At 40.1% G+C, this 26,628-nt stretch overlaps 1 long non-coding RNA gene across 1 annotated transcript; it reads right to left on the bottom strand.

Annotated features, from left to right (window-relative positions):
- Positions 1–2,506: 2,506 nt before the first annotated feature.
- Positions 2,507–20,007, bottom strand: LOC115478554. The gene is made up of 3 exons (XR_003943544.1): positions 19,996–20,007; positions 8,402–8,405; positions 2,507–2,586 (listed from the first exon to the last, which is right to left on the bottom strand). It is a non-coding gene; the product is annotated as an uncharacterized LOC115478554 (long non-coding RNA).
- Positions 20,008–26,628: the final 6,621 nt, after the last annotated feature.

Here is a 26,628-nt window from a genome sequence, read left to right as displayed (position 1 = left end):
CAATTGTGACGCTTGAGTCACTATTGGATATGGTTTACAACATTCAAACCTCTATGCAAACTACTTTAAAGCAGAATATTGTTGATATTAAAACCCTTTCTGAGGCTGCCCTGCTTCAAGCGCAAATGACTGCACAGCAAACCCAGAAATTGGGAAATATGGATACTAAAATTCAAGAAATGGGATCTGTAGAATCAGCTTTGGTTAAAGATAATAATTTCCTACATAAACGACTAGAATACCTGGAAAATCAGACTAGAAGACTTAACCTTAGGTTTCTTAATTTTCACAAATCACCGTTAATTTCTCCTTTGGAAATGGTTAAAAAATATATGGTGGACATTTTGGGACTGGACAAGAATTCACTCCCCCCCATTACACGGGTTTATTACATCAGGAGTACTGGAGTGGTGAAAGGAAACCCCCCTGCAATGGAGGAGGGAATGAATCTTACTTCTTTCCTTGAAAGCTCATTAGAAATAGTTACTCAGAGGTTGACTTTGCTTGTCACTTTTGTGCTGGAGCCTGACAGGAATGCTGTATTAATACTTTCCCTGAGACACTTAGAAAATCTGTTTTTGGGCTCAAAGGTCCGAATTTTTCCTGACCTCTCGCGGCCTACACAAATGAGACGAAGGGTCTTTTTGGAACTTCGTCCCAGGGTGGTGGCATTGGGAGCAAACTTTGTATTGCGTTTTCCTTGTTTTTGTAATGTAATGCTTGAGGGTAAACATTTTCAGTTTGTAGACCCAAAACAGTTAAAAGAGTTTATTGATGCAAGAGTTGATGTGAATGTAGTAAGCCTTCCCTAACTAGCAGGTTGGGGTCTGAACCAGAGGTAGCATCTATTGAATATTATTTGTTTTCCTTTTCAATTTCCTTAATCTTGGAATCTAATTTTTCAAAATTGTGGACAAACTGGCTGTTAAGATATTTACTTATTATTTTTTTTATTTCATGTTAAATAATGCCGATTGCATATTCACTCTTTGTGGTGAGGTACTGAAACACTTAAATAAAGAAATTTAAAAAAAAAGACATTCAAACTTAACTTAAGTTGTTACAACACTGATTGTGGCCAAAGTTTCACCCAAAATTGCTGTGTCAAAGTGCTAATAATATATCAGCTTGTTACAGCACCTGTTGACACTTTTAGTTTGAAGACTGATATATTATTAGCACCTTGACACAGCAATTTTGGGCGAACCTTTGGCCACAGACGGTGTTACAACAGCATAAGTTAAGTTTGAATGTCTTTTTGATTTTGTCACCATATGTTTGGATAGATCCTTCATAACTAGTTTGGAGCTTTAACAAATTTTTTTCTGGAGTTCTTTTATGATGATGACGTGAGAGCACCCTAAGTAATCCTACCATAACTTTCTTCCATTACACGGAATGGAGAACAGAGTTCTGAGGCTTTTCCCCCAGAGGATTTTTTTGTACTCCATCAAACAGTGTGGGATATTTAAATACTGCCTGCTATTTCCTTAATTTGGAAAGAGTTTTCATGTAGAAATAAACAAGATTTAAACATAAAAACAATAGCAAATATGTTTTTTTTTTTATTTGACAGCTTTTTTATTTATATGAAAGCTTCCCATATGTAGATATATATCATGAAATAAAATTTAAAGTCACTAAAACAGCATTAAAAATTATTATAGCTGGTAGAAACAGGAGTAATAAACTCTCTGTATTTTGTGCTCATTTTTCTACATTGTTCTATACAATACAGTAATGCATGGCCAAATCTCAGTGAAGATGTTCTGTTTCTTGGTGGGATCATCTTAACTGTTGTTGTAATCTACCTTGGGAAGCCTGATGTTATTAAGATGGACTATAATGCAATCAGATGGAAATAAAATTAAACTCTCATTGAGGCACATGGAATCACATCTTCACGTCATCTCTTTTGTAGAAGTTTACATTTTAGACATACAAATGGATTATTCTGTTTTGAGCATGTTTCAGGGACAAGTGGTTTTATAAGTCAAAATAATAAACATAAATGTTGTGTTTCATGCAAATCTCCCATTTGTTTAAACATATAGCCCCTAATGAGATATATTGGTTTTCTTATATTTTGTTCTTGTGATGACTTATACTATGCCAAAACTGAAAACTCTTATCTCTTCTTTCTGGTTGATAATAACAGGAGCTCATTGTGATCACTATCCATCCTCAAATGTTGTTTTATGGCTGTACATGAGGAATAGTGGTATTACATAAATGCATGTGTTCTTGTTCCTAGTCATGCATCTAAAGGTTATTTAATCCTTTCAAGAAAGCCAGTTAATCATTCAACTTATTAGTGGAACATAAGCACAAGGCATGGCATGTCACATTTTCAATATGGTAATACTAAAGACCAGCTAAGTTAGTCTTCACTGGACCAAACTTGCTTTCCGTGTGCCATCACCATCCAGATGGATAGGCAGTGCCTTAAAAAGTGGAGGATAAAGGAATGTTTTTTTATATATATGTTTCCCACATTATCCCAAGCAAACTTGGGTTCAATGTGGCTTAAGTTTAAAAATACAGTGAGGCAGAATAATATAATTCAGTAACATTATGGAAGCAAGTCTGTGGATATGTCTGAATTATTTAACAAAGTTGAGATTAGCATATATACCCAACTATGCATTTAAAATTACGCTGTATGTTTAGAAATCATAGCATAAGTAAAGACATTTATTCAAACATTATCATCAGAACACCAGAACAGGTATCCGTACAAGTAAACAACAACTTCTATAGAGTACATCCAAAATTTATTTTTTTCTTTCCTTTTTTCCATCTTCCAAAATTCTAGACGCAGATGTACAGATCAGTAGGACTCAAAACAGTCCAAAACAAATAAAGTCATAAACAACACAGTTTATACCTAATCATCTTTGGATTTAAAAGCAATACCATGTGTATGTAAGGTCTGGATACATGAATTAAAACAAGCAAAGTTTTAACAAATGCCCTAAATATGTAAAACTTGGTAGCAATAATGAAACAGTGATGGATTATTCACATAGCAGCAGCCAACATACTTATTTTCTGCTGAAAATAATTAACTTTATGTTAACCTGGTGACTAATAGTATGCTGCTTATATTTACTTCCAAATAGACTTTAAGTAGAAATAAATATATACACCAGAACTGGCACATTTAGACTGACTCTGGACTTCTGCACGAAGGTAGGTCTGCCGTCATTATTCAGTACTTCTCTTTTAAATAGCAGTAATAAAAAATATCAAGTGCATTATTATAATATACCACTGCATTCCACAAAACAAAAGGAGCATGTTCCCACATGCCATCTTTCTCTTTTGATCCTTGCATAGGAAAAAAAAGATTTTAAATGCGCACAGGTTTCAATCTAATTAAATTTAAAAAAAACAAAAAAACTTTAGTTAAAAATAAAAACTCTGAATGTTGAGCACTTGATTCTCACAGCATGATGTCTATTTTGGTGGCTTTTACTAAGCTAAAATAATCTCTGCATGAATATAACACATGCTAGAGTGTCGACCCTCGAAATGACACACTAATTATGATTTAAAAAGTAATTACTACTCTAACAGATGCAAGGTTATTCCGTTCTGACAGTTTCTCTGTGCACATCTTTATGCTGCACAAACCGACATGTTTCTATAAATGAGATAAAATAAAAATGCTACCAACAAGCATGCAGTAGCAGATAGTTTGTTTTGGTGTCATCAGTATGGCAGCTCCAGGGGGAGACAGCTTCAGCTTTTTGATGTCATGTCGTCTCCTGTGTTAATCCAACCTACTTGTTCTAATGGATGCAAGGTTCCAAAATGGGGCAAAAATGGCAGTTTTGCATGAAAACACATGTGCCCACTTATAGTACCTAAGTATTTATGCATGGATCAGCAAAGGGGTGTGGCCATGGGTGGGTTAGGGATGCTCCGTTAAAATGCACACAGTGTTATAGAATAGTGTGGATCCATGCCCAACTTGTGCACCAGGATTTACACCTTATTTCCTTTGGTATAACTCCTCATTCCCAAAGTTGAGCACAGATCCCAGCACTACATGCTATTCTAGAAAGGGTGCCAATCCTGGAATGACCATTATAGAATACCATACAGTGCTGATTTTTTTCAGTGCTGAATTCTGAGTGCCATTTACTGAACCCATCCCTATGTGTGTACAGAGATAGAATATATAAACATCTTTACACTATCTTTGACAGATGTGTAAACTTGTGCATGTAAATTTGCATGATATTAGGACTGGTGTTGGGTAGAGAGGTGCATTCATTTGAAATGACATGAGAAATGTCAACAATATTTCCCATGTCAATTCATGCTGTTTTCTGCCTGAAATGAAAAGACCCTCCAAAAACATTTAAGGGTTTTTATATTTTTTTCATGTTCTTAATTGTGCACACTCTTCCAAATAAGTGCGCTCTGTTTTGAGAATATACACTTTTTGCAAAATGTATGCATTATTCACATAGGGTGCATCCTTTTTCAGAAAAGTTTGTAATCTTTCCAAAAGAGGGTGTAGCTTTTGCAAATATGGGGAAATTCTATATACGATGCCTTATAAATTGACACCATAAAACCATATGGTTAGTGTGATTCTATAAACTACACCTAAAGTTAAGCATAGTTTATAGAATACACTCATGCAGCATTCTTGCACCTAAAATTTAGGCACACCCATTTAGGCCACATAAACCAGGCCTAAATACCTGTGCCTAAGTTAGGCACAGATTGGGTGTATTCTATAATAGTGCACATAGTTTTTTGAAGTGCCTACAACCCGCCCATTCCATGCTCATGGCCACACCTCCTTTTTGACTATGTGCATTAGAATTTACGTGCATCACCTTATAGAATACGCCTAGAAAGTTGTGCGTACAAATTCTAGTTAAAGTACCAATTATTGGCACTGATTGGCTCGTTCATCAATTAAGTTGTGCGTGCAATTTGGACATGCGGCCAAATTAGCATGCACAACTTAAGGCACCATATATAGAATTTGGGGAAAAGTGCACACTGTGAAAAGTGCTCATGCTTTCAGAAAAAGGATACACTTTTTTTCTGAAAGAAAGCACGTGCTTTCTAAAGCGGGCACACCTTTTCTGAAAGAGGATACACTCTTTCCAAAAAAGGGCGCACTTCCAACCAAATCGCTACAGTAATGAACAAATTGAGGAAAAAAAATCAAGCAAAACCAAAGATCCTGTAAATGACACAGGAAATGTAATAAAACAACATATTTTGGGCTGCACACCCATAGTTTTGTATGCCAAGTTTAAAAAGGTGCATATGTTGCAGTCATAAAATAAGTTTAAAGTTGGCCTATTTTTAAGGTTTTTATCAAAGTGCTCTCTTATGAAATAAATTACCTCCATATGTAAGCATTTAGATGAATCATTAGTATCAAATGCATATAACATATGAGGTAGGTATTGTTAGTTCTGCTTGTCAAAAAAAGCAGGAATAAACATTCATTCACTAATCATGCCTAAAAAACAACATGAAAAATATCTCTAAGTGGCAAATAACCTTGGCCACTTCTTTATTCATTTCATCAATTGCAAGACCGGTACTCTAACCACTATTCCACTTCTCCACTCATGACATTAAAAGTCACCTGCCATTTGGATGCCCAGTCTCCCAGTCTCGTAAGGTCCTCTTGTAATTTTTCACAATTTCATTGCGATTTAACAACTTTGAATAATTTTGTGTTGTCAGCAAATTGAATTACTTCACTAGTTATTCCCATCTCTAGATCATTTATAAATATGTTAAAAAGCAGTGGTCCCAGCATAGACCCTGGGGGAAAACCACTATCTACCCTTCTCCATTGGTGTCCACATAATTGCTGGCCAACTCTGTCCACAGAATGCACTGGTACTAACTGCAGAGTGCCGCATCGGTCAGAAGAGATATGTAGGGACACCATGCAATTACGTAGCTTGAAGAGTCAGGGATAGCCCATAGATTTGGATTTAAGCAGGCAGGCAGGAGCCTGATGTAGGAGAAGCAGCCTGTCTGTCTGTTATAAGTAAATGAATAATTATCTCAGTATTGTTAAAAATGGCATTGAATCTTGGCCATAAAAATGTGAGATGTTAAATTGCTGTTCAATACTCTACTTGCTTTGTAACAGCCAGAAACCTTATGTGTTTGACTATCACCAATGCCCATTACTGTCAGACTTTTCAGTATCTTCCCCTTCACTTCAAGGACTGGTGTAAAAAACCAGAACTAAGACGTTAAGGAAATAAGCAGTTTAATTTTAGTTCACATTTTTGCATTGTAAATAATTTTATATTTGAAATCTTTTCAATGGATTTGCATGGAACAGATGCCAAACTTAAAGCACAGTTTCTAGAGCCCAATTTTTATGTGCTAAAATATGTATTACTATAAATATCAGAGTAAAATTGCCATGGAAAAGTACATGCCAAAACCAAGTAAACCCAGGCTTGAGAGCAATGGGCACCAGTGACCTCCAATTACTTACCTTCATTTTTACTATGACCATTACTATAACCTCCTTTATCTACTTTTTATTTTTATATGATACAGTGCTTCATACTTCTACCTCTAGTCAAATAGAATATTACCTCTTTCTTTTAGTGTAATACAGTAAAAATAATACTGATGGAAACAGTATATTCTGTAGATAGATATTCTAAGTTTAATTTAGTTTCCTCACATATTTGAAACACCACCCTTAGCCCAAGGTCTTCAGAGAGGTTTATAAATTAATTATTAAATGCCAGAAAGACAAGGGGGAAAAGGTAATTATAATGTAAACCTAAAGAGAAGATAAAGAAGAATAAAAAACACTTAGCTGGGAATACGCATCACATCCACAATATATGTTAAACACCTTTGAAGTTTACAGTACCATAAACTGTCTAATCTTGCAGATTATACAGGCTCAGCACTATCATCCATCAGAAGAAAACAAGTACCACACCATCTTATTGGCACTAGAATTTTACCTGTACTAAAGAAATACTTATTCTTTATCATTCAGATTACACTACTGTAGAGACAAGGGGCTCCAATATAAAGACATTTATACTGTTCAAAGGGGCCATTTGTTTTCCCTTGCCCACAGGCAAATGCATCAGGGCTCTGACTGCAACAAGGCAAGTAAAATGTTGCAAAAGTTTTAACTAACATCTTCCATTTTTACCACCAAGATTCAATTCTATTTGCAGCAAAACAGACAATTCTTCATTCACACATAACATAAAGGCAGTCTGCTTCTGTTACATCAGATAATTATCAGGGTTTCTCTAATTAATCTAGCAGACTTCCTACATAAAATTAATTCATTTGTTATTTTAACATGAATATCTGCTTCTTTATTGTGGTATGTGGAGATTTAAGAATACAGACACTGCAGTAATGAGTAAAACAATTAAATTATATTACAGTAAATGACAAAACCACCCAAAATAAAAGAGATTGAGAAGCTAGAAAAGCTGATTCAACAAAATATCCTACCTATAGAAGTTTGATAACAAATTAGAATGTGCCTGTGATACACCGGGCGAGGTTTTTGTGGTGGCCCTGTAAATAACACAGCCAGACAAGTATACAAATGTGAAATAAATAGTTTATTTAGCTGAGCCCTAAGAGCTGTTCACAGGCCAGCAACATTGGGTGCAAAAGTCTGTACAGTTCAATAAACAGTCTTGAACAGGCCTCTGGCTGGCAGGCCAAACAGTCTGTAGCTGGTGGGGCTGCCACACCCCAAACACAGCTCGTAAGTTCTCAGTTCCTCTAAGACCCAGATCTGATTTCATCCGGATCTCAATGCAAGGCTTGCAAGTCTTAAACAAGCAGTAAAATTGACTTACCTCAGCTAGGTCTCAATTAATACACAAGAATTGCAGCAGCATCTGCTGGGCTTCTAGTCTTCCTTCCCTGGGCCTCCTTAACCTCAGTCACGCCCGTCTTATATAGTTCCTGGTTCCGGCTCCACCCCTCCTCCAGGCTCATTTCCTCTTGGGTGGAACTAGGGCTTTTAAGGTGGCCTAGGCTGTCTATGGGACTATTCTTAAGGGTGAGGGGCAGAGTTCTATAAACCCCCTCACAGTGCCACACACTATCTCTCCAAGGAAGGAATGGCTGGTTATACTATCCTGCTTATTTTCGAAGGAGAAGGGCAGCCATCTTCTGACACAAATCAGGAGATGGCCGGCCTTCTCCTAAGGCCGGCCAAATCGGTATAATTGAAAGCCGATTTTGGCCGGCTTCAACTGCTTTCCGTCGCAGGGCCGGCCAAAGTTCAAGGGGGCATGTCGGCAGTGTACCAAAGCGGGACGGGGGCGTGGTTAAGAGATGGCCAGCCTCGGCCGATAATGGAAAAAAGAAGACTGGCCCTGACGAGCATTTGGCCAACTTTACTTGGTCCCTTTTTGTTCACAACCAAGCCTTGAAAAGGTGGCAGAACTGACCAGATGACCACCGGAGGGAATCGGGGATCACCTCCCCTTACTCCCCCAGTGGTCACCAACCCCCTCCCACCCAAAAAAAAAATTAAAACACATTTTTTGCCAGCCTCTATGCCAGCCTCAAATGTCATACCCAGCTCCATGACAGCAGTATGCAGGTCCCTGGAACAGTTTTAGTGGGTACAGTGCACTTCAGGCAGGCAGACCCAGGCCTATCCCCCCCCCCCCACCAGTTACACTTGTGTTGGTAAATGGGAGCCCTCCAAAACCCACTGTACCCACATCTAGGCCCCCCCCCCCATTACCATTTAAGGGCTATGGTAGTGTTGTACAGTTGTGGGTACTGGGTTTTGGGGGGCTCAGCACCCAAGGGAAGGGAGCTATGCACTGGGGATCATTTTTTGAAGTTCACTGCAGTGCCCCCTAGGGTGCCTGGTTGGTGTCCTGGCATGTGAGGGGGACCACTGCACTATAAATGCTGGCTCCTCCCATGACCAAATGGCTTGGATTTGGCCAGGTTTGAGATGGCCGCCATTAGTTTCCATTATTGGCGAAAACCAATGGCAGCCATCTCTAACGCCGGCAATCTCTAAGGGCGGCCCAAATGTTGAGATTTGGCCGGCCCTGACCATATTATCGAAACGAAAGATGGCCGGGCATCTTGTTCCGATAATACAGTTGGGTATGCCGCTTAACAGGGCCGTCATTGGAGATGGCCACCCTTATAGATGGGAGCCCCTGTTCGATTATGCCCCTCTATGTTGCCAAAGAAACTCCACTAGGCCGGGAGCAGCAAGGGACAGTGCCACTAGGGATAGCTTTATACAAAACTAGTGCATACATTTTTCTGGTAGGGAAAGATGAACAAATAGACATATACCACATCATAGGGGTGGTATAGGACACTTCATGGTAGACATCCACAAGTGTTCACTTTGAGGCAAGACTGTCCTCTTGTACACTGGAAATCTTATGTGCAGGTACAGTGGAGAAAATTGAAACCAAGAGACAGGAATTTGTTATGGCGGTTTGTTGTGCTTCAGATACTGCTGTCCCTATTACTACCCAGAGGTTGTCACATTAACTGTGAAAAATGAAACCTATCCAGAAAGCATTTAGTTTTTGCCTTCTGATAGTGAACACCTTGACAGCTTGAGCAGACAACACCTTGTTCCAGCTACATCATGCTTCCACAGAAGAAATCAACCAACCTGACTACTGAGTGCGTTCACATATTCCCCCAGGTACAATGAGAGTAACTATCTATGCAATACCAGTGTTATGGACTGAACTAAAGTATTCTTCATACAAGAAAGTGTTGATGCCAAATATTGCAAAGGAAGATTATCTGAGTAATACTCATTTTGCAATAGTACCTGATATGATGGATAAGTTTCAAGTTTCATTTATTATTTAATACTCCACCTTGTGGAGACAGTCTAGGCAGCTTACAATAAAAGTAATACATTCATAAAATTCAATTAAAAGGGATGTCTTAAACCTATCAAATGATTGTTCTAAATGTAAATAAAGTGCCCTCTAGATTATATGCAATCTAATCTGCCTAAAAGATGGTGTTATCAGATGGTTATGCTAGGAAGAATGCAATGTTCGAAGAGGCACATATGGTATCAATAATCTAGAAAGAAATAATGGCTGAGCAGTGTGAAAGATTTTGTGGGTTACCATTAGAATTTTATATATTAACCTGTGAGACACAGACAGCCAATGTGCATCGTGAAGCAATGGTGTTACATGATCACATTTTTTCATCCCACAAAGAAGTTTAATTGCCTTCTTTTGAACAAGCTGCAAGCATCAAATCTCTGACAGTTGTAAACCCTAAAGCAAAGCATTACAATAATCTAATTGACTAATTACAAAAGAATACATTAAGACCCACAGTGCGATCTGGGTGAAATAAATGCCTGACAGAGCAAATTATCCACAATTTTAAAAAATATATTGCTTAATCACAGAGAAAATATGAGCCAGAAAATTTAGTTGTTGTCTAATATCACTCCTAAAATTTTCACAGAGGAAACAATAGGAACCTATACACCTGCTAGCTGAATAGGCATTATTAATGCTGATAGTCCATCTGAAGAGAATAAAAGAGCCTTAGTTTTATCAGGATTCAGTTTCAACCTATTCTTTTTGAGCCAATCTACGATGATATGAAGTTTGTTATTGACATTAATATCCTGACTCGATGCATAATTGATTTGTGCAAGCAGCTGAATATCATCCACGTACACATAGGATAATAAACCTAAAGATTGAATGAGGTACAAAAGTGGTGCCATGAACAAAATAAACAGGACTGGTCTCAAAATGTGTAAGATTTGGAAAGGTGATCCTTCTATGACACTAACCACCTTATAATTGAAAGAGAAAAATGCCTAGATTTTGACCCAAATCGGGAGATAGACGTTTATCTCACAAAAACGAATAAATCGGTATAATGGAAAGCCGATTTTGGACGTTTTCAACTGCACTCCATTGCAGAAGCGTACAAAGTTGATGGGGGCGTGTCAGAGGCGTGGTGAAGGTGGAACTGGGGCGTGGTTATCACCCGAACAGAGATGGGCGCCTTTCGCCGATAATGGAAAAAAAGTATGCGTTTGTAGCTAGAATTTAGGGCACTTTTCCTGGACCCTGTTTTTTCACGAATAAGGCCCCAAAAAGTGCCCTAAATGACCAGATTACCACCAGAGGGAATTGGGGATGACCTCCCCTGACTCCCCCAGTGGTCACAAACCCCCTCCCACCACAAAAAAATGATGTTTCACAACTTTTTATTTTCACCCTCAAATGTCATACCCACCTCCCTGGCAGCAGTATGCAGGTCCCGGGAGCAGTTGTTAGGGGGTGCAGTGGACTTCAGGCAGGTGGACCCAGGCCCATCCCCCCCCTACCTGTTACAATTGTGCTGCTTAATGCTTAGTCGTCCAACCCCCCCAAACCCACTATACCCACATGTAGGTGCCCCCCTTCACCCCTTAGGGCTATAGTAATGGTGTAGACTTGTGGGCAGTGGGTTTTGAGTGGGATTTGGGGGGCTCAACACACAAGGGAAGGGTGCTATGCACCTGGGAGCTCTTTTACCTTTTTTTTTTTTTTTGTAAAAGTGCCCCCTAGGGTGCCCGGTTGGTGTCCTGGCATGTGAGGGGGACCAGTGCACTACGAATCCTGGCCCCTCCCACGAACAAATGCCTTGGATTTATTCATTTTTGAGCTGGGCGCTTTCATTTTCCATTATCACTGAAAAACAAAAACGCCCAGCTCACAAATTGTCGAATAAAACATGGACGTCTATTTTTTTCGAAAATACGGTTCGGTCCGCCCCTTCACGGACCCGTTCTCGGAGATAAACGCCCATGGAGATAGACGTTTTCGTTCAATTATGCCCCTCCACATAAGCTCTATTAGACAGATATGATTGAAACCATTGTAGTACTATTTCGGAAAGGTCAATGTCTTCCAATTGCTAAAGTAGAAGGGCATGGTATGTAGGCCTTTCCTATATCCTATGGAGTTCTTTTCTATTTTTAATCATTTGTATTTGTAAACCACAAAAAAGTTTTAATAAATGATAATTGCAGTATAAAATACCACAAAACGTAGTTGAATGAGGTACTCTAACTATTTGACTTGAAAAGTAGGATTTCTTAGCATCCAAAATTGCCTTCTTATAGGCTTGAGCTAAATCCTTATAAGAATCTAAGTAAAAAGATAAGATAATCAATGTAACTAAAGATGCTATAGCAAAGTGTATGGAAAAGTTACTCAGATTAAAAAAAAACATACAATTGTTTAGCCTTAGGCTTTGCATTAATCTATATAAATTTTGCTTATGCTATATATGCTTTGGTATATACTGTAAAAGATGTCCTCACCAGAGGTAGAGTGAAGCAGGCCGGAAAAATCATGGTTAGTCTAGTGAAAGTCAGGCTGAAAATCAGCATGAGTTTACTGGGGGTTTTTAAATTATTTTTTCTCTCTCTCTCTCCATATTTTCTGCTTTAGAGGTAGATTTCCAAGACTAGAGCAAGACAACATTATTCTTGCATTTCTCTTATGGCTAGTGGATAGAATGTGCAGACATTGTTAGACAAAAGATATCAAACCAGATATTCAAAGCCCGTTTAAATCGCCTGTGGCCACCTAACCTTCGATATTCAGTGGCATTAAGTTGGGCAGTGCTGCTGAATGTCAGCTCTGACCACCCATTTTAAAAATGTGCAAGTCAAGGGTGGTACAGAAGGTGGTGTTGGGTAAGAGCCAGCAGTTATGCAGGTGTTGTGCAATAATCAGTGCCGGCACATACGTAGATAAGAGGGGAGATTTAGGAATTTACACCCAGATTATATATAGCGTGCCTAGTGATCCACACTGAAATCTAAGGGGTCGTTTTAATAAGGTGCACTGAAAAATGGCCTGTGATAGTGTAGGTTTGTGTTCTGGATGTGTGCAGATCCATTTTTCTGCGCACCTGTAAAAAATGCCTTGGTTTTTTGGCGGTCCGAAAATGGACATGCGGCAAAATGAAAATTGGCGCATGTTCATTTTGGGTCTGAGACCTTACCGTCACCCATTCACTTAGCAGTAAGGTCTCACATGTTAACCAGGCGGTAATCGTCGACGTTCATACACTGCCGATTACCACCCGGTTAGCGCCGCACGCCGGAAAATAAAATTTATTTCCGGTATGCGTAGCAGACACGTGTAAAGAATGAAATTACTGTCACACGATAGCCGAGTGGTAGTTCTGAATTGGTTCACGTTGGGCGTACGTAGGCACCTACGCAGCTTAGTAAAAGGGCCCCTAAATGTATTCCATAGCTATGCATGTAATTTAAACAGCTTAACAAGCTAATCACATCACTCATACCTTCTCTCACAGAAAGTTATATACCATATGACTTCATGCCTTTCTATCGCCTCTAAGCTCCCATTGTTTCCTTCCAAAGTTGCAATGCTTATGTTCCAGTATTACATCCCCTAACGACACCCCAATTGTTTCGCATAACCCTGTATAATATTATCCACAACTATCTGTAACAATTGTATTTCCAATATTCAACTCATATTGTAAGCCACACTGAACCCGCAAAAAGGTGGGAAAATGTGGGATACAAATGCAATAAATAAATAATAATAATAAATAAATAATAATCAGCGCTGATAAGAGCACCTAACAAGCAATAATGAACAGTATTCTGTAATGAACTGTGTTCAAAAGGGGCATGGTTATGGGTAGAGAAGTAGGTGTTTTGTAGGCATTTCAAAATTTATGCACGTAGTTGTAGAATATGACCCCAGTATACGTAAATCTACACACAGGGATTTATACCATCTATGGTTGATGTAAATGGAGGCACTTAGTTTTAGGCTCTGGGAAATCAACTAGTGTTGTAATGCTATCATGATAGGGACTACTAGTTGAACTAAAGCACATTGTCCTTGCCAATTGGAGGGTAAGGAGGGGTACAGAGTTCTATTTCTGCAATACTACCATATACTTCCCCAGTGAGGGCAGGGAGAAGCATAATTAAGCATTTCTTCATACATGCATAGGTAAACAGGATATTTGAAATGCCATTGTTGCCAAATCAAAGATCCACAGGAGGTTATACTACAAACATCTAATTGCAATGTGACTGTCTCATCGGTTGCATTACATTTTATCCACCTCCTGGGGTCTAGGCCTTTTGCTGTGCAATCAAAGGTGAAGCCAAAAGGGTTAAAATCATCTGCGGGGGTGTCTGAGGCAAGGGTAAAGGTAATGATAGTGAGTAATGATAGTAAGTGCTCTGTAAGTAATATACATGTTAAAACAATCTGCAACTAAAACTATGAAAACTTAACAAAAGATAATACAGTATTTTTCAAGAATCATCAAGAAATTGTAGACCACCAAAACAGTACAGATTCACTAGGCGTATTCTATATACCTTGCCTAAATCTAGGTGTCGCTTATAGAATATGATTAGGTGGAAATGTTTACCGGGTGGATTTTTTAGATGCCTTATATAGAATCTGGCCCTTATCCTTGGATTCTGTAGAGCACGCCTAGTGTTCCATGCTGAAATCTAAGCATATTCCATAACTACACATTCTAAAAACACATTTCTTCAGTCTGGCCTTTCTGAATACAAAGAACTCTATTTGAATTTTGCCCACACCCTTTTCTTAATCACATTTCCCATCTAGTCCTACCTAATTATGCTCTCACCTCCACCCTTATTTGTTTCTAAATCCCAGGTTACTTACTGCACATATACTAATTTGCTTCTTGAAGTTATTGTAATTTGTATTATATTCTGTACATTATTATGTTTTATTCACTTTATTGTTTTTAAGCCACATTGAACTTGAGTCTATTTTGGGCTAATGTGGGGTATAAATCCATACATATACGCAGATGACGTAACGATTTACATCCCGTTTAAACATGACTTAATGGAAATCACCAACGTCATCAACCAAAGTTTCCATATCATGCATTCATGGGCGGATGCTTTTCAGCTGAAACTTAATGCAGGAAAAACACAATGCCTTATACTCACCTCACAACATAACATGAGCAAATTCACCACCATAAACACACCAAAATTATACCTTCCCGTCTCGGACACCCTGAAAATTCTTGGAGTTACCATTGACCGACATCTTACACTTGAAAGTCATGCGGAAAATACAACCAAGAAGATGTTTCACTCAATGTGGAAACTAAAAAGAGTAAGACCTTTCTTCCCAAGGACCATCTTTCGCAACCTGGTACAGTGCTTAGTCACCTAGATTACTGCAATGCACTTTACGCTGGCTTTAAAGAGCAAATCATCAAGAAACTTCAAACCACCCAGAACACCGCAGCTAGACTCATATTTGGGAAAACAAAATATGAAAGTGCTAAACCCCTAAGGGAAACATTACATTGGCTTCCACTTAAAGAACGCATCGCGTTCAAGGTATGTTCTCTAATTCATAAAATCATTCACGGAGATGCCCCAGCCTACATGTCGGATCTGGTAGACCTGCCACCCAGAAACGCTAAAAGCTCATCCCGCACATTCCTTAATCTTCATTTCCCCAGTTGTAAAAGCCTAAAATACAAACTAATGCATGCATCAAACTTCTCTTACCTGAGTACACAGTTATGGAACACATTGCCGCGCAACTTCAAAACTATTCATGAACTAACTACCTTTTGTAAATCTCTGAAGACTCACCTCTTCAACAAGGCATACCAATAAGGTCAACAACTATAAATGTAATACACCTCCACCTTAACTATTAGCAGCACTACACGCATTCATTTAGACCAATGAAAATGGCTTAACAAGCTAATCAGTGTTGATAAGACCACAAATCTTGAGCAACTCCCTAATCCTCAATGCTATGAGTACACCTATATTTGCATCTCATTAGCATTGAGCATTAGGGAGTGCTTCTGACATGCTGTTCCAGTGCTATTTCTCCAGTGCTTTTCATTACAGCGCTTGAATTTTGAGTATCAGGGCCTGGGTGTGTAATATTTGGTGATTGCAAAAGCGAAGTTAAGGCTATTTAGTTTTACTGTTATAGATGTTTTGGGGGGGAAAAGCAAGGTAATGATGGTGGAAGCGAGGTCATTCAAACAAGCTACTGATATCATAAATTTTGGTGCATAAATGCCCAGATGTCATTATAGACTTACAGCCAAATTCTATATATAGAGCCTAGAGTTATGTGCATTAAATTGGGAGTGGAGGAGTGGTCTAATGCAGTGGGTTGTGGATCTGGGGAACCAGATTTGATTCCCGCTGCTGCCTAATGGTCAGCAGTGGGTTTAGATCCTGGGGAACTAGGTTCAATTCCCTCTGCACCTCTGTGTGATCCTGGGCAAGTCACTTAGACCTCCATGCCCCAGGTACAATATAATACTAGATTGTGAGCCCATTAGGGATGGTATCGGTACCGGAAACAAATTGTAAACTGCTTAGGTCTAGGAGGTATATAAATACTGATAATAAATAAATAGAAAGAAGAAAATATCAGCTGCTTGTGCTCATATCTAATGGGTGTGCTAGTGATGCACCAGTGGAAAAGCAGAGGAGAGATGAAAGATTTTGATTGAGCATAGGCAGATCTACTCAGAAGGGATTAAATTTCTATGTAAAGGAACAAAGAAGTGAAATCAATTCCACCAGAGAGCAGAGATGGCATTCTTGGAATCCTTTACCAAATCTCCAAAAGCCTTTTTCTTTTGGCCGAAAATGGACATGCGGCAAAATGAAAATTTGCATGCGTCCATTTTGGGTCTGTGACCTTACCGCCACCCATTCACTTAGCGGTAAGGTCTCACGCGTTAACCAGGCGGTAATCGTCAACGCATGTACAATGCCAATTACTGTCCGGTTAGCATCGTGTGCTGGAATATAAAATATATTTTCTGGTGTGTGTAGTGGATGCGTGTAAAGAATGAAATTACCGCCTGGGCCATGCGGTTTCCGGGTGGTAGTTCTGAATTCGCGCATTTTGGATGCAAGTAGGCACATACGCAGCTTAGTAAAAGGGCCCCTAATTGTATTTCATAACTATGCGTGTAATTTAATTGGCTTAACAAGCCAATCAGCATTGATAAGAGCACCTAAAAGCAATAATGAGCAGTAATTGGCAATAACTAGAATTTACAAGCTCAACTCGCTAAGCGTATTCTGCAATGAACTATGTCTAAATCTTAATGCACGTAGTTCATTATTGAAAACCGTTAAGGTCTAGGTGGTATACTGGAAATAAATAAATAAAGTTGAAAGAAGAAAATATAGCTGCTTGTGCTCATATCTGTAGTCTAATCTGCATTGTTGCTGGCTGTGAAGAAAACAAGCCATCCATAGAATTGGGTGTGCTAGTGACGCACCAGTGGAAAAGCAGAGGAGAGATGAAAGATTTTGACTGTGCACAGGCAGATCTACTCAGAAGGGATGTAATTTCTTTGTAAAGGAACAAAGAAGTGAAATCAATTCCACCAGAGAGCAGAGATGGCATTCTTGGAATCCTTTACCTCTCCAAAAGTCAAAGGAGGAAAAGGGAGATAATTAAATGTTATTTGAAGTCATCTCTACCCGCTATTTGTTTGTTAGAGATGGAGCGAAAAGAATGCAAATCAGACAATTATTTCTTCAGTTAATGCCACAGAAGTCATGTTGGGTAAGATGAATTATGGAATTGGTAGTAACCCTGTAAGATTATGATATGCCCTACTTTTCTATTTTTAGTTTCCATTTCACTGAACCTGCACTTCCAATGTTAGATTAAAAAGCTATAGTGTTAAATGTGTTTGTGCAAAGAATATACATTGTCATGAAAAAGATGAGTGAATTTGTCTGTTTTAATTAGTATGATTTATTACTACTGCAACTAAATAAATACATTTTGGTTTTATCCACGCCTGGCTTTATCATTTGTGGCTTCTTTTGTTTGACTCTGTTTTTCCTTTATTTCCATAATTAATTATGATAACCCTCTACCAAAGCAGTAAAGTATTATTTGGTACAAGTTCTAAAAGTAATTTAGAAACACAGTATACCATGAATGAAATACAGTAACTACCAGTGTTCCCATTCTCATGGATAATGGGGGAGATTCTATATATGACGCCTAAAAATTGGTATATATATATCAGCCGATTAAGTGTATTTTATAAGCAGCGCCTAGATTTAGGCGTGGCATACAGAAAATATTTAGATGCTATAATAACTATACTCTTCCTGAAAGAATGTAATATATAAAACAATTTGCTAATTTCTCCTATTAAGGCACCAAAATTTGGAATTCTTTTCCTAAATTAATCAAGTTTACAGATGATTACCAATTTTTTGAAGTCTTCTAAAAACACACTTCTTCAGTCTGGTGTGCATTTCTGAATACAACAAACTCTATTTGAATTTTACCCACACCCTTTTCTTAATTTCATTTCTCATCTAGCCCTGCCCAATTATGCTCTCACCTATTTATTTATTTATTTATTTATTTATTTTATTTATTTACGGTTCATTTCTACCCCACATTTTCCCACAAATGCAGACACAATGTGGCTTCCATGAATTACAAACGTTAAGAGATACAGCACATGAATTTAGCAGTAGAATAAGGATAAAATGTTAACAGCAATTAGGATGACTAAACAGCAGAGTCACTAATGGAATACACTTGTTCAAAAAGGTACGTTTTCAGCAGCTTCTTGAAAAGAAGGTGGTCAGCTTGCGACTTTAGGTACAGGGGAAGAGTGTTCCAGGTCTTTGGGCTGGAGTAGTGGAAAGTGGAAGCAAAAAGAAGCTTGTACTTAACACCCCAGCAAGATGGATAATGGAGTTGTAAAAAGGTGCGTGCTGTAGTGATGGCATTTCTAGGTGGGAGATCTATTAGAGGAATCATATATTGTTACCTGCCCTCCCTGGTAGGGCATGCGTTGCCAACTATAGATTCTCTGAGGGTAAGTGATCTGTAGTCGTGACCACGCTCAGGACTCTTTGGCCACACAGGGAGAGAGGTATCAAATACACTAACCTCGTCTCCTGTTCTCAAAGAACAGGAGAGGAATAAAAACTAAATTAGGATAACTCTTGAACTGGAATGACACCAGATTCTTAAGGCGAACCCAACAACGTTTATTTAATTCCAAAATGTGAACAAATAAAAAAACTTGTAAATTCTTTTGTTTTATAATGGTACCATTTGTATTAATCTACCTTTCTATTTGTTAACATTTTAATGTATTTTCATTCTAGACAAACACAGTCCTTATAATATTGTAATTACCTTTCCCTTTTTTTTACAGAACCCCTTTATCAGCAACTACTTTCATTAAAGATATCAGATAAGTATTAGATTTTCATCTATTTTTTTATATTATACCCCAGATTCAATTCATAGAATTATCCTGATAAAAAAATGAATTGATTCTTTGTGTTTCCTTTTTGTTTCCCACAGGATTTCAAAGAGTTTCTATCTCCGTTCAGGTAAGTATAAGTTCTTTCCCTTCTTTATTTTGTGTTAACTGTCACTTAGCTGGAGCTTCACTTCCAAATCGTTTCCTCGTAGTCTTTCTTGCGTCAGGGCCCTTAAACTCCTTCTGGACGCACGGCTGACAGAATTCTTCCCAGGATTGACTTCTCCCTTCACCTCTCTTAATAAACATAAAAGGGAGCAAAACCCTATCTGCCTGTCGGAGTTAATTTTCCTTCTTTCTTGGTGAGATTTTAATTATCACACTGTGGCCCAGCACTAACTCAAAATTAAAATAATCCAATCACCCTTTCTTTGAGGCCTAAGCTTTTCTTTTGCGATCCCTGTGCTAATGAAGGAGTGCCTTCAGCGGTACAGGAACCCAACCACACAAAACACTTACACTCTTACTTCTATCCTTATTACTACTTCTTATCTTCTAATAATGTCATATGATCCCTTCCTTCCCCAAAACCCACTAACACTACTCACCCCCTTCTGAACCCAATTAATCACTAATGAAATTTTAACCCCTATTTCTATGAACTACAAAAAAAACTTTATTCCTAAAATAGCAACACAATCACTCCTTCCCCTCTTTCATTCCCTTACTTTATACTCCTTTCCAAGAAATCCTCCCCTTGTTACCCTATTTTCTCACTTATCTCTCCTCCTTTCTCTCCAATAGCACCAGCCTCTCCTACACACATCCACACTCACTGCACTCCCAACTCCTTCTGATAACTGCCAGCGACTCCGTATCCTAGGTTACAGAATTTCCGCTGGCAGTTCCGAAGACCCTTAGCCAATCCGTTGCCACTTCCAAGATTCCAAGATTCACTGCTGACCAACGGAATGTTGGCCAGCAGTGCTAAATCTCCATTTTATTTAATTAAATCCCATTAACCTAAATCCCCCCTTAACCTTAATTAATTTACACCAAAATTTCCACACTAATAAAACTTCCCGTCCCCTATCAAATCATGGTTTTAAAATTTAAAAATACCCCTTTTTACTATCCGCCTACCCTTATTCCACCTAAATCCCCTTTTAAAAATCCCAAATTCCGTAAAAACCCGATCAAAAATTAAATTAACTCTTCCTTCACATACCCCGTCGAATAAATTAAATTAACCCTTTCAGAACCCCTTAAAACAACACCCTACCAAAAACTCCCACTAAAAATATAAAAATTCAAAAATTAACCCACCAGAAAAATTCTAAAAAATTCCCCGACCCCAAATCCAAAAACAGAATTTAAATCCGTCAAACCCCTGATTTTTTAAAAATAAAAAACCGTATTTTCATAATTTTAAATTAAACTAATTAAAATTTTAAAACAAAAACCTCCTTACCTGATTCCTGATTTTCCCCTCACGTTTCCGCTTCCCTCCGTTCCGGTCCTCGACGTCCGTGTTCAAAATCGGAGCCAAAAATAAAAAAGCTCCGAAGCCGGCCCAAAATTTAGGCCCCGGCTTCGGCCTACACGCGAAGACGCGCGATCCCGATATGTGCATGAGGCGCGCCGCCTCATGCACACGTGCGTCAACGTCCTCTTCTTGCCGGCCAATTCGTCTTAAAAAAAAAAACCTCCGCAGCGCTGCCTCCTGCCACGCTCCTCTTCAGCCGGAAGCGGCCCTGCTGCAGCTCTTCGACTCCCGGGGACTCGGTCCTTCGCCCCGGGAGTACAAAAACTTCCACGCTGCCTTCAGCAGCGTCTACAGCCACGGCACCGTACTGGCCCCCGAATGTGCCCTTCACTCCCGGGGACTTGCCGAATCGTCCCCGGGAGTCAGAAAAACAGCGATGCTGCCTCAAGCAGCGTTCCCCTCAGCCCCAAATCCCGGGATTAAAAAAAGAAACCGCCGCTCCTTGCAACCCCGCAATGGCCCCCAAGCTGCCACTGTCCACTCACCCTGGAGCAGCTCCCGGACCCTCCAGAGCCCCCCAGGTAAGTATTTTTTATTTTTTTTCCTTTTTTTAACCCCTTGTTACAATATCCACCCTTAATTATTTGTTTGCCCTTGAGATAGTCTAAATCCATGGTTACTTACTGCACATGTATTAATTTGCTTCTTGAAGTTATTGTAATTTGTTTTATATTCTGTACATTATTATATTTTATTCACTTTATTGTTTGTAAGCCACATTGAACTTGAGTCTATTTTGGGCTAATATAGGGTATAAATATCATGAATAAATAAACAAACAAATATATTTTGTTTGTTTCTTTGCTCATGGTATTTATACCCTACATTAGCCCAAAATAGACTCAAGTTCAATGTGGCTTATATATATATATATATATATATATATATATATATATATATATATATATATATATATATGCACATCCATTTAGACCAATGACAATGACAATGTGGTGTAAATCCCAGCACATGGATTTAGGTGCATTGCACCTTATTCTAATTAGTGCCAAATTAGTGCTCATTATTGCTTAAGTGCTATTATCAGCACTCATTAGCTTGTTAAGCTTGTTAAATTATGCAAGTTGTTATAGAATCTGCTTGGATTTCGGTGCAGATATCTAGACGCGCTATGTAGAATCTGGGGGAATATTATTAAGAATATTTTGAGCACACTACTTAATCAGCAATTTGACCATGGAGTTGTAAGCTAGAGAAAATGTCAGAAGCATAGTCATGGTTTAAAATTAGATCTGCAGTTCTGAGGGTTCAGCAAAGATGCATTCCACATTTCAGTGGTAGGCTAAAAGGATCAAGCTATGTTAATGATTGGATTGTAGGAAACTTTCTATCAACTTTTGCAAACCCATGTGTTATAATTATAATCCTGCATACTATCCACCTTATAATTGAAAGAGAAAAACGCCTAGATTTCGACCCAAATCGGGAGATAGACGTTTATCTCACAAAAACGAATAAATCGGTATAATGGAAAGCCGATTTTGGACGTTTTCAACTGCACTCCAAGCGTACAAAGTTGACGGGGGCGTGTCAGAGGCGTGGCGAAGGTGGAACTGGGGCGTGGTTATCGGCCAAGGAGAGATGGGCGCCTTTCGCCGATAATGGAAAAAAAGTATACGTTTGTAGCTAGAATTTAGGGCACTTTTCCTGGACCCTGTTTTTTCACGAATAAGGCCCCAAAAAGTGCCCTAAATGACCAGATTACCACCAGAGGGAATCGGGGATGACCTCCCCTGACTCCCCCAGTGGTCACTAACCCCCTCCCACCACAAAACATGATGTTTCACAACTTTTTATTTTCACCCTCAAATGTCATACCCACCTCCCTGGCAGCAGTATGCAGGTCCCTGGAGCAGTTGTTAGGGGGTGCAGTGGACTTCAGGCAGGTGGACCCAGGCCCATCCCCCCCTACCTGTTACAATTGTGCTGCTTAATGCTTAGTCGTCCAACCCCCCCAAACCCACTGTACCCACATGTAGGTGCCCCCCTTCACCCCTTAGGGCTATAATAATGGTGTAGACTTGTGGGCAGTGGGTTTTGAGGGGGATTTGGGGGGCTCAACACACAAGGGAAGGGTGCTATGCACCTGGGAGCTCTTTTACCTTTTTTTTTTGTTTTTGTAAAAGTGCCCCCTAGGGTGCCCGGTTGGTGTCCTGGCATGTGAGGGGGACCAGTGCACTACAAATCTTGGCCCCTCCCATGAACAAATGCCTTGGATTTATTCGTTTTTGAGCTGGGCGCTTTCATTTTCCATTATCACTGAAAAACAAAAACGCCCAGCTCACAAATTGTTGAATAAAACATGGACGTCTATTTTTTTCGAAAATACGGTTCGGTCCGCCCTTTCACGGACCCGTTCTCGGAGATAAACGCCCATGGAGATAGACGTTTTCGTTCAATTATGCCCCTCCACGTTACAGATATATAAAAGCAGAAAAGGGTGGAAGAATAGTGTTCTAGGAAATCATCTAAGAAAAGGAAGTCCAAAGCTTAAATTCTTTAGTCTTCAACAGTATGCCAAATGCATATACAGGCTTGACCCACCAAGTGCTTATACAATCTTTACCCAACACAGGCTGTGCTTTGGCTTAAAAGCCTTCCTTACGGGTCTATCAACGACATCAGAACAACATGTTACACATGAAAGCAAGAAGAAAGGGGAATAAAAAGGAGAGGGATGAGAAAGGGGGTGAAACCTGAGGGAACAGAGAGGCAGTAAAGAAAAAGAGAGGAAGAGCTAAAAAGGAAAGATCAGTATGTCAAAGATAGGTGTAGTGAAGGAACAGAATAAGACAGGAGAGAGTAGAAAAGACATAGACAGCAGCCGCTTGAAGGAGAAGTAGCAGAAGACAGACAGGAAAGCAGAAAAGAGAAACTGGAACCAACATAATGGAAAGATAAAATGTCCAGACAACAAAGATAGAAAAAAGCATGTTTATTTTGAATGTATTAAATGGAATACGTTAGCTTTTGGAAAATGTGCATAGCAAATGTCTTTGTATTGTGTTCACTAGTAAAGGAAATGTATTTCTGTTTTTATTTCTCTAGTGTTGCAGTACATGCCAAGTTTAACTTCTTGGGGTTCCCAGTTCAATTTTTGTGATCCCTTGTTCTGTATTTGGCCAGGGTCTGTCAGTATTATAGTAATAACAGCTAGGAGATTGGAGGGGAGGCAGGGAAGAGAGGGGATCAGGAGGGCCCTCTTTTATTTTCTGACTTGGGCCCTAGCATGTTTAACACCAGCCCTGACCCTTGCTGTAGCTGGTGAGGATTTCCAAGCATTACCAGCTGAGAACCTTCTCCAAAGGTGGCCACACTTCCCTTCTGCCAAGTTCTGCAGTGTGGAGCACCATACTTGAGACATTGACAACTACACATGTGTGGGGAGCTGACATCGTTAGCTCAGGGACATTGCTGCTGCCTGCCAAACTTGGTAAAAGGGTGTTCTAGCCACCTTCTTTAGCTATAGTGCTTATATTATGAGTTGTGAGGTGCTGGGGGGAGGGGTGAAGAGTGGGGTAGGGCAGGAACAGAGAAAATGTTGTGCCCACCCAATTTGAGCTCAGGCCCACCCAAAATTGGCTGTCTGGATACACCACTGCCTCCAGAAAACACTGTACCCAAGTATAGGTGCCCCCTTCACCCATAAGGGAATTGTAGTGGTGTACAATTAGTGGTAGTGGATTTAGGGTAGGCTTTGGAGGGTTCAGCAGACAAGACAGCAGTGCCCCCTAGGGTTCTCCATTGCTCTCCTGGGATGTCTAGGGGACCAGTCTGCTAAAAAAAACATTGGCCCCTCCTATATCCCAGTGGTTTTATTTTCTACGTTTTTCACTTATATACTTTTTTTTTTCTAAAATGTCCTGAAAAAATAAATGCACAGAGCACAAAACTTTGTTACAAACGATATTTTCAGAAAAAAAGTAGATGTTTTGCGGTTTCGAAAATGGCCGTATTTTCTATTCAGATTTGGGACATTTAGAGGCAGATGCAGCAACCAAACGTAAAAAAATCTAAATCGTTAAAGTCCCTAACGATTTTAAAATAACGAAAAATGCACCAAAAAAAAAAGTCACACATGCTGAGATCGGTAGTGAAACATACAATGTATCAAAGAATCACAATACACATCGTTAATCGGCCCCCAAATCATGCGCAGAGCAGCCAAGTGTTATGTTAGCTGCTCTGCGCATGCCACAAACAGTCAAAACACAGTCAAATCGCAAGCACATGGCTCCCAAATAAAAACAAAAATAAAAAAAAAGCGTCGGGAGGGGGCAAGGGCGCTCATCAGGAGCGTCCTGTACAGACGGCCTTGCCCCCCCCCCCCCGCTGCTCCCCACTTTCCGCCGCTCCCCCCACCCCGAAAAAGCAAAATTCTAGCAGCCCCTGCCCCCTCCCCACTTTCCGCCGCTCCCCCCACCCCGAAAAAGCAAACTTCTAGAAGCCCCTGCCCCCCTCCCTTCCTCACTACTCTCTCACCTCAGCTCCGCCTCCCGACATCCTCCATCCGTGCCCCGCCCCCTTTTGGGGTCGTCGCCGCCATTCCCCTCCTCCATCGGGCCCCCCTTCCTCTTACCGGGCCCGTGCAGCGCCTCTCTCCTCTGTCCGAAGGCGCTGCACGGGCAAGAAGAAAGCTGAATCAGCTGATGCCTGCCTTCGCGATGGCGCGTCTTTCTTCTGCTGCGCCCGCCCCTGTCTGACGTCAGTAACCTACGTAGGTTACTGACGTCAGACAGGGGCGGGCCCAGGAGGAGAAAGACGCTCTATCGAAGCTAGGCGAAGGCAGGCATCAGCTGATTCAGCTTTCTTCTTGCCCGTGCAGCGCCTTCGGACAGAGGAGAGAGGCGCTGCACGGGCCCGGTAAGAGGAAGGGGGCCCGATGGAGGAGGGGAATGGCGGCGACGACCCCAAAAGGGGGCGGGGCACGGATGGAGGATGTCGGGAGGCGGAGCTGAGGTGAGAGAGTAGTGAGGAAGGGAGGGGGGCAGGGGCTTCTAGAAGTTTGCTTTTTCGGGGTGGGGGGAGCGGCGGAAAGTGGGGAGCAGCGGGGGGGGGGGGGGGCAAGGCCGTCCGTACAGGACGCTCCTGATGAGCGCCCTTGCCCCCTCCCGATCCTTTTTTTATTTTTATTTTTTTATGTGTTTTCTGAGGTCCTTTGGACCAATCACAGCGCTTTTAGCTCTGCTAATGCGCTGGGATTGGCTCAAAGTTTGTTTATTTTTTCACTTAACACTTTTTCCTGCCACGGAGCTATCCTAACGAGAGGTCCAGACCTCTCGTTAGTTTTCCTGCCTTTTTCCTGCGTAAAGGCAATCGGAAAAGGTTAGTGCATGTCGTTTCAATGGGGTTTTCACACTAATTGCTCATCTCCATTCCGTTTTCGTTAGCTGCTACTGTCGTCGGAAAATAGGCTTAAGTGCATGGAAAGGATAGGAAATTCTTCCCTGAGGGCTCATTTAACGATGAAAAACGTTTAGTGCATCTACCTCTTAGAGGCAGATGCAGCAACCAAACGTAAAAAAATCTAAATCGTTAAAGTCCCTAACGATTTTAAAATAACGAAAAATGCACCAAAAAAAAAAGTCACACATGCTGAGATCGGTAGTGAAACGTACAATCTATCAAAGAATCACAATACACATCGTTAATCGGCCCCCAAATCATGCGCAGAGCAGCCAAGCGTTATGTTAGCTGCTCTGCGCATGCCACAAACAGTCAAAACACAGTCAAAT

This window comes from Microcaecilia unicolor, chromosome 10 (assembly GCF_901765095.1).
Source record: "Microcaecilia unicolor chromosome 10, aMicUni1.1, whole genome shotgun sequence".
Taxonomy (NCBI): Eukaryota; Metazoa; Chordata; class Amphibia; order Gymnophiona; family Siphonopidae; genus Microcaecilia; species Microcaecilia unicolor.
Note: the sequence above shows the minus strand (reverse complement) of the source record. Positions and strands in the feature narration are given on the sequence as shown.